General features: G+C 43.3%; 1 pseudogene; it reads right to left on the bottom strand.

Annotated features, from left to right (window-relative positions):
- Positions 1–369: 369 nt before the first annotated feature.
- On the bottom strand, positions 370–1,860 carry LOC136507206 (uncharacterized; annotated as a pseudogene).
- Positions 1,861–8,647: the final 6,787 nt, after the last annotated feature.

Below are 8,647 nucleotides of genomic sequence, written 5' to 3' on the forward strand. Positions count from 1 at the left end.
TCGATAGGATGTGTGCTTCGATCTCTGTTTGTTCCATCTGGATTCTTCTTTCCGTAGATGATGCTTATGTTTTTCACCATTTTGTACACATATTCCCCATTATGACGTCTGTCCGGAGGGGGTTCATTCTCTGGGGTGTTGTCATAGTATCTCATGCACAATTTGTTGCGGTACTTAGTGACCTATCTTTAAGAAGCGACGGTTCCTTATGTAAACAACCTTCTTGGATCCATCTAGGTACACCCATTTAGTACCATCCAAACAGACTAAGCATCCCGTCTTGCCTTTGATCTGTCTAGACAACGCGAACAAAGCGGGGTGATCGTTGATAGTCACAAATATTATTGCTCTTAATGTAAAGTCCTCCTGTCAGAACGCATCATACATCGGCTCCCCAAACCTCCATAGTCTCTCGAATTCTTGCATCACAGGCTCAAGGAACACGTCTATATCAATGCCTGATTGTTTAGGGTCCAGAAACTAGAACAGTGAGAAAAATGTACTTTCTCTTCTGACACAACCACATTGGGATGTTGTACATGGTCAAGATCACTGGCCAAGTGCTATGGTCACTCATCCTCTCGTTGAAGGGATTCATCCCATTGATGCTTAGGGCGAACCGTACATTCCTTGGGTCTTGGCTGAAGTCTTCGTGGTTGTCATCGAAGTCTTTCCACTGACTACAATCTACTGGGTGTGCAATCTTATCACCATCTACGTTGCGCTGATCATCCCACCATGTTATGAGCGCGGCTTCCTTATGATTTAGGAAGATATACCTCAAACGGTCGGTCACTGGTAGGTACTACATTACCAAGGTAGGAATTTTTCTCTGCTTTGCATCGTTGCCTAAAGGAGTGTCCTCTGAGGGTTATGATTCTTGCACTGCCTTTTTGACACCCTTCTTATTCCTCTTGTTCCCCGTGTAGGCTTCTCCCCCACTATAATGTTCATTGTCCTTGTACCGGCTGGCCCCACACCTAGGACATTTATCTAGATCTTTGAAAATGGCACCACGATAAAGGATACAATGGTTAGGGCATACATGGATTTTTTTCAACACCCATTGTCAATGGACTTATAACCTTCTTCGCTTGGTATGTGTTGGCGGGAACTGAGTTTGGCTGTGGCAACAACCATGATAAGAGACGCAACAAATCATTGAAGCTGTAGTCCGACCAGTCGTACTTATCCTTCAAGATGAGTAGCTCAAGCACAAAATGTAGCAGTGTCCAGTGCATCGGGCAACCCTTTTCAACACCATATACAGTCTCATTCGATGCTTTTTTCACCCTCTCTAGATTTTCTAGACCATTTTTGCTCTTTCTGTAATATTTCTGGTCCAACGGCCCGAAGCATTTCCTCCAAGTTGTCGAAGTCTTCTGCATCCCCCTCACGTGTTGTACCATCAGTGTCGACACCACCATCATCGCGGTTTCCGTAACAACCACCTGCATCATCATCACCACCTTGTTCATTGGCCAAGTCAATATCCATTTGTGCACCAAGCTCTTCTGAGTATTGGGACAAGTATTGTAGGGTTTTGGCATCGTCTTCTTGAACTTCATCGTCGTGTTCTTGAAAAACGTCGTTGTCATCAACAGCCATGGTTTCACCATGATGAATCCACACTTTGTAGTCCGGAACAAAGCCTCGCACAATCAGATGTGATCTGATCTTAGACACATCTGAATATGCTATACCATTCTTGCAACGTTTGCAGGGACAAATAATTGTATCATTACTGTGTGCCAACGTTGCTGCATGCTTCTCTGCGGCGTGAATAAATTTATCAACCTCTTCACGAAAGCCTGCCTTGAACCGTAACGAACCATACATCCAAGAGTTCATGTACTCCATGTGTTTAAAGAATCAATTTAATAATTAATTACCTGAGAATAATTGTCTACATACCATGATAGAGGAAAAATAATTAATTGCCTATTAATAGATAAAATTATTATTAAATGGTTAAAGTTTACAATTTTCAAATATATAATAATTTTACCCACTACTTTTCATGCCAGCCCAATTCAAATTTCATGAAATATAAATTAAAACAATAAAAAACAAACCCTAGATCTAGATCTAAAACTAGATGAAACATACATGAAACTCAAATTATTCACTAATCTACCATTAAAATCAAGCAACATCGACTAATAAAGGCTGCAAGCTCATTTCTCTACCTAATTTACACCAAGAGATCAAAAAATAGGGTCTAATTTGCAACACCCAAAGCTCAAGCATCATGGAAGAGAGAGAAAGCAAAACTCAAATTACTCACTAACCAACCATTAAAACTTCAATTAAAGTGTTGGAATAGCATTTTCTTACCTTCTACAAGCTCCCCACCAAAGGATTTGAGATCAAAACCTCCCCCGTTAGTAGAGCAATTTTTAGGAGGAGCCCAAGGCCTCCCAATCTTTTTTTTCTCAAGTCGAAGAGAGTGTCCCGAGGAGGAAGAAGGAGGCTATAGCCACTTAATTACACAAGATTTTTAGGGGCGGCTGGTGAACCAACGCCCCCTATAAATGTTCACAGTAGGGGTGGTTTGTTCTTGAACTGCCCCTGCAAATCGCCCAATTTGTAGGGACGATTTGTAACGCCAGCCGCCCCTACTATGCCATTTGTAGGGGCGGCTGGCCGGATGGGGCCCGAGCGCGTCACTATAGGGGCGGCTCTAGCCCCAGCCGCCCCTTAAAAAAAGGCCCCCGTACTTATAAATCCTTTTCTAGTAGTGCACGTGAGACTGTGAGAGAGGGCAGGGGCAAATTTTTATATTTTAATCCTTTTTTAATAACTATTTTAATTTTAACCGTTCCAGAAAATATATTGCACCTCATAGCCCTTTTGGTCGCGTCAATCCCGCTGGCGCGACCAAATAACGTTGTCGCGCCACATGCGTTGACGTGGCAAGAAACGGCATGCACGACGGCGTTTCCGACGTGGAAAAGCTTGTCGCGCCACTCCCGTTGGCGTGACAGTATGGTCTTGTCGCGCCACCGGGATTGGCGTGACAAGACAAAATTTTCAAAAAATCATAACTCTTCAATACAACGTCGGATGAAGATGATTTTTATATGAAAATTATAGAGCTCGACGAGATCTACAACTTTCTAGTATTAATTTTTTTTTTCATTTGAGAACGTTTAGATGACCAAAAAAATTATATAAAGTTTTCAGCACCAAAATAATCGTATACTAGTGTTTGCCGCATCAGAAAAATAATATCTTTTTCGTATGGATTCGAATGAAGATAATTTGTATACTAAAGTTGTATATCTCAATGAGATCTACAAAGTTGTAGTTTTGAGTTTTTACATTGGAGGTCTTTAAGATACTCGAGAAAATTGTATAAATTTTCAGTTATATTAATCGTGCCGAAACTTTATACTATTTTTTCGAGTATCTTAAAGACCTCCAATGTAAAAACTCAAAACTACAACTTTGTAGATCTCATTGAGAGCTACAACTTTGGTATACAAATTATCTTCATTTGAATCCATAAGAAAAAGATATTATTTTTCTGATGCGGCAAACACTAGTATACGATTATTTTGGTGCTGAAACTTTATTAGGCCCTGTTTGGTTGGGCTGTGGCTGTGGGAAAAAGCTGCTGTGGGCTGTGAGCTGTGGAAAAGCTGCTGTGGGCTGTGAGCTGTAGAAAAGCTGAAAGCTGTTTGGTTAAACAAGTATAAAATATACCTTTTATCTTTATCTCTCTTGAAACAACTATGGAAAAGCTTTTTATTCCACCAATTTCGAAAAGCAGAAAGCCAAAAGCCAAAAGCAGGGTCAAACCAGCTTTTAAAAATGAACTACGGAAAAGCAGCTGCTTCTGAAAAAGCACCCTCCAAAAGCAGCCCCTTTGGTTGGGCTTTTGGCTTTTGGGACCAAAAGCCAAAGCCAAAAGCCCAACCAAACAGGGCCTTATTTTTTTGGTCATCTTAACATCCTCAAATGAAAAAATTTAAAACTAGAAAGTTGTAGATCTCGTCGAGCTCTACAATTTTCATATAAAAATCATCTTCATCCGACGTTGTATTGAAGAGTTATGATTTTTTGAAAATTTTGTCTTGTCACGCCGCCAACGGGAGTGACGCGACAAGCTTTTCCACGTCGGAAACGCCGTCGTGCATGCCGTTTCTTGCCGCGCCAACGCATGTGGCGCGACAACACTATTTGATCGCGCTAGCGGGATTGGGCGACCAAAAGGGCTATGAGGTGCAATATATTTTCTAGAGCGGTTAAAATTGAAATATTTATTAAAAAAGGATTAAAATATAAAAATCAGCCGAGAGCAGGCTATGCTCGGCCGCTGCTGTAGCTGCAGCTCTGCTCAGCCTGCTCTGGCCCGTTTGCTTGCGCGGTCCCAAGTGGAGCTGCTGCTGCGTGCTGGCCCAAGTGGCCTTTGCTGCTGCCGCCGCTTTGCCTGCTAGCTGGCCCATGTGCTCGGCTGCCAAAAAGAGGAGGCCGCCCGGTGCTGTGCTAGCCTGGTCCGTTTTTGTGGACGTTTTTTTTTGACAAGAAGCATGTATTGATTAGCAGCAAGAAGCTGCTAGAAGCCTACAAGATTGTAGGTTTACAGAGTTCAGTGCTCCTAGAACGGTGCACTGATGTTCATGGCCCATGTAAGAGCAGGTGAAATCAACACTTTGTGAAGTGGTTACAGTAGATGATAGAGCTAGCCTAGCAAGCGCATCTGCTGTAGTATTGATAGCCCTGCTTATGTTGTAGACCATAGCCTGTCTTCATGCGCCAATCAGGAGGGTGATCATGGTTCTGTGAATTGATAAAATGCACTAGCTGGCTGCAATCAGATAAAAAGGAGACTCCATTGTAGTTCAGCTGGGAAGCTGCCGCCGCTGCAAAAGCTAAGGCCGCCGCCTCGGCCATGATCACAGAGAAGGTTTGAGATAATGTCGCCTTTATATAGATTGTCGGCCGGCTGAACCTGCGTGTTGACAAATAAGATTCCGATACCTGCTCTCCTTGGCTGCTGTAGAGGTTGATCTGGCAATGTGGAAGCGTCCACAAAACAACGGATTCCTGGGAGAGAAGTCGGCTCGCTGATTGTGTACCTGTTAGTAACAGCAGGCACATTTGGACCTTCGTTACCTTGGTTTGGAGAAAAAGTTGGGCTGCGTAGAGGTGTGGTCGTTGGCAGCCACATGTTTTGACCGGGCGGCTGTTGTAGGTGGCCCTGTGTTCCTGCGTTGACAACAATCATACCTGAAGATGTGGGGTTGGTCGGAGGAGGCTGGATGCCGCTGATCTGACTGTGTTCAATGAATGCAGTGAGATGGGTGTTCAAGTGTCCTTGAACCGCATGGTGTACCTGCCAATGGTTCCAGGTTTTTCTATGGAACCTATTGTCATTGCGTGCCTTCCAAATGTACCACAAGGTGAAATTTTTTTTGCAAATAGTTTCATCCGAGGTGTTAGTAGTAACCAGAAGGGGAAGGGTAAGCTGGATTCCATCAACTTCAGCAGTAATATTATCAAAGTTGAGGGCTGGGTTAGCTGTGGACCAAACTTGTCTAGGAAGGTCACATTGGAAAAAAAGATGGAAGTCATTTTCAATAGCACCGCAGTATGTACAGTGCTGGTCAATGTGGGCAGAATACCTACCAGCGCGTTCAGCCATAGCAATGGCCCTTCTAATGAGTCTCCAGGCAAAGGTCTTGAGGAAAGGAGGCAGAATTTTGGTGTTCCAGACTTTTTGAAGTATACGGTTGGCATTAGGGTGGATGCTTCTGGTGCCATGAGTAGGTAGAGGAGTGAGTTGTTGGGCGGCTAGGTGATTGTAGACTGATTTGGTGGTGCATTGGCCGTCTCTAGCAGGAGTCCAACGCAGAATATCATCCCGATCACTGTGGACAATATGCATGGTATTTATGGACTGGATGGCTTGCTCGGTAAAAGTGTTGGAAAGAAGTTGTAGATCCCAAGTGCGAGTGCCAGGGATCCAAAGATCAGAAATCTTGGCTGGCAGGGGATAAGTGGTAACAGGCAAAAGAAGGTGATCGTGAATATGACCCCAAACCGGAGTCCAAGGAGCAGACCAGATAGAAGTATTACCAGCGTGGATTTGGTAGACAGAGTTGGAGGTCAGGTGATGGCGAACCTGCAAAACAGAAGACCAAAAAATGGATCTCGATCCACGGTCAGGTGCAGTCCAAAAAGACTCATTAGGGTAGTATTTGGCCTTTAGTATGTCAGCAAGGAAGGGATTTTTATAGGTGGCAATATTCCAAGCTGAAAGAATAATCAAACTTTTGTTCACTGTTTCGAGGTCCCTTATGCCCAGCCCCCCATGTTCAGTAGGTTTACAGATGTCTTCCCAGGAACGATAAGCAATAGGATTAGAAACCTCATCTTCCTGCACTCCAGCCCACCAAAACCTTCTAACAATAGTGTTGATTTTCTCAATAAAGGTTTTAGAAAAGAGAACCGTGGACATATAGTAGAAAGGTATGGAGGCAAGCACAGATTTAATATATTGTAGGCCGCATGGATAAGTTTGTTGGCTTTAATAGAACCAAATTTAGCGAAAAAATTGTTATAGATAAAATCGTAAGCCTTGTTCTTATCTCTGTGGTTAAAAATAATTGGGTGGCCAAGGTGCATAGTGTTAGGGTGCATATCAGGTACAGGGAAGATAGCTTTAATTTGGCTTCTGATATTATGAGGAACGTTCTTGTTGAAAAGGATGGAAGACTTTTGGAGATTGGGACACTGACCTGATTGTTGACAGAAATCATAAAGGATATCCTTTATCGTTTCTGCTTCCTCCAGAGAAGCCTTTCCACAAAGGATCAGGTCATCTGCAAATAAAAGTGAGTGGATTGCCGGGCAGCCTGTACCAAGAGAAATGCCTGAAAGGTTGCTGTTGTGTAGAGCATCCTGCAGTCTTATAGATAGCTCATTAATAGCAATTACAAACAGGTAGGGAGAAAGAGGACAGCCCTGTCTTAAGCCTCTTTGAGCATGAAAATGAGTGGAAGGTTCATCGTTAACTAGCACAGCAAAAGTAGGAGAAGAAATGCAAGCATGAATAAGATTAATAAAAGTATCACTGAGGCCTTGCCTGTGGAGAGCAGCAGAGATAAAGGACCATTCTAGTCTATCAAAGGCCTTGGCTAAATCTATTTTCAGAAGAAAAGCATGATTCCTCCAACTTTTTAAATTAAAGGAATGGATGATCTCTTGTGTGATAATGATGTTGGAGGAGATGTGCCTATGGGCAATGAAGGCTGAGCATGGCTGACATAGTTAGGAAGGTGAGGCCTAAGTCTATTGGCCAAGGTTTTAGAAATGATTTTATTAATGATATTGCAAAGGCTAATAGGTCTATAATCCTGAGATGTTGTGGGCTGGTTCTTTTTAGGAATAAAAGTGATATAAGTATGATTTATTTCAGGAGGAATATAAGCGTTCGAATAAAATTCAGTTACCAGCTTGTGGATATCTTGTTTAATCCAACTCCATGCTGATTTGTAGAAGGCTGCGTTGCTTCTCATCTGCTTTATAAGATCATGTAATTCATTCAAGTCAGGAACCGAGTTAGTGTGCCTGTAGAGTTCACTGTGTAGTAAATCTTCATTTTCTTGCACTGTGTCCTGGTAGGTGTGGATAGCATTCTGCAGGTGGTTGGAATCGTGGGTGCTGGGGTATGAGGCATTAGGGGCTTGCGAGCAGTCCTGAGTAGTAGTAGGGCTGGTACTATGGGTAACAGCAGTAGAAGTGGTAGGAACATGGGACATGGGGGTGACTAAATGGTAATGGACACGGTGAGCAGGCACATGATTCTCATAGTGGGTAGCATTGTTGTCCGTGGGCAAGTGGTTAGGATTCTGAGAGGTGAAAATAGTAGTGAAGTAGTGAACTAAAGTATCAGAAAGTTGATCAGGGGTAGTTGAGTGGGAACCATCAGGATTGATGAGATGAGTAATTCTGTTCTTCCGATCCCTCTTGACAATGGCCTGGTAGAAGAAGGAAGTATTTCTGTCCCCCATAACAGCCCACTTCTTTTTGGCTCGCTGTATGTGGTAGGTTTCTTCCTTGGCAAGGAGGCTTTGGTGCTTTTCAGTAAGCTGCTTTTGGAGGGACTGGTTCTGTTGGGAGGGGTGGATGTTTTGCTGGGCGAGGAGTTGGGCTTCAATTTGGGAGAGAAGATCATTGTTTCTGGGTTTTTTCCTTCTCCAAGTTCTCAGGTCGGCAGCCAGGTAGCCGGTTTTTTGAGCAAAAGTGCGAGCTGAAGAGCGGAGCCAACTTTGCCGGGCGACCTCATGGTATTCCTGTTCCATCAACCACCAATTTTCAAATCTAAAAGGTTTGTTAGTACGAACACGTTGTGAATTAAGAACCGCCAGGATAGGAGCATGATCGCTGTACAGCATAGGGAGATGGTAGATGGTTGTAGTCGGGAACGCCATGCACCATTTTGCATTGCCTAAGCATCTATCAAGACGTTCATAAGTTGGAACAGAGGAAAAGCGCTTGTTAGTCCAGGTATAGGCAGGCCCACTATATCCGAGATCAATAAAACCACATTGCTTAACAGACGCACAGAACTCATTTATACGATTGACATTAGCCCTAGTGGGACCTAATTTTTCATTAGCATTCATCAATTCGTTAA

Source organism: Miscanthus floridulus, chromosome 15 (genome assembly GCF_019320115.1).
Source record: "Miscanthus floridulus cultivar M001 chromosome 15, ASM1932011v1, whole genome shotgun sequence".
Taxonomy (NCBI): domain Eukaryota; kingdom Viridiplantae; phylum Streptophyta; class Magnoliopsida; order Poales; family Poaceae; genus Miscanthus; species Miscanthus floridulus.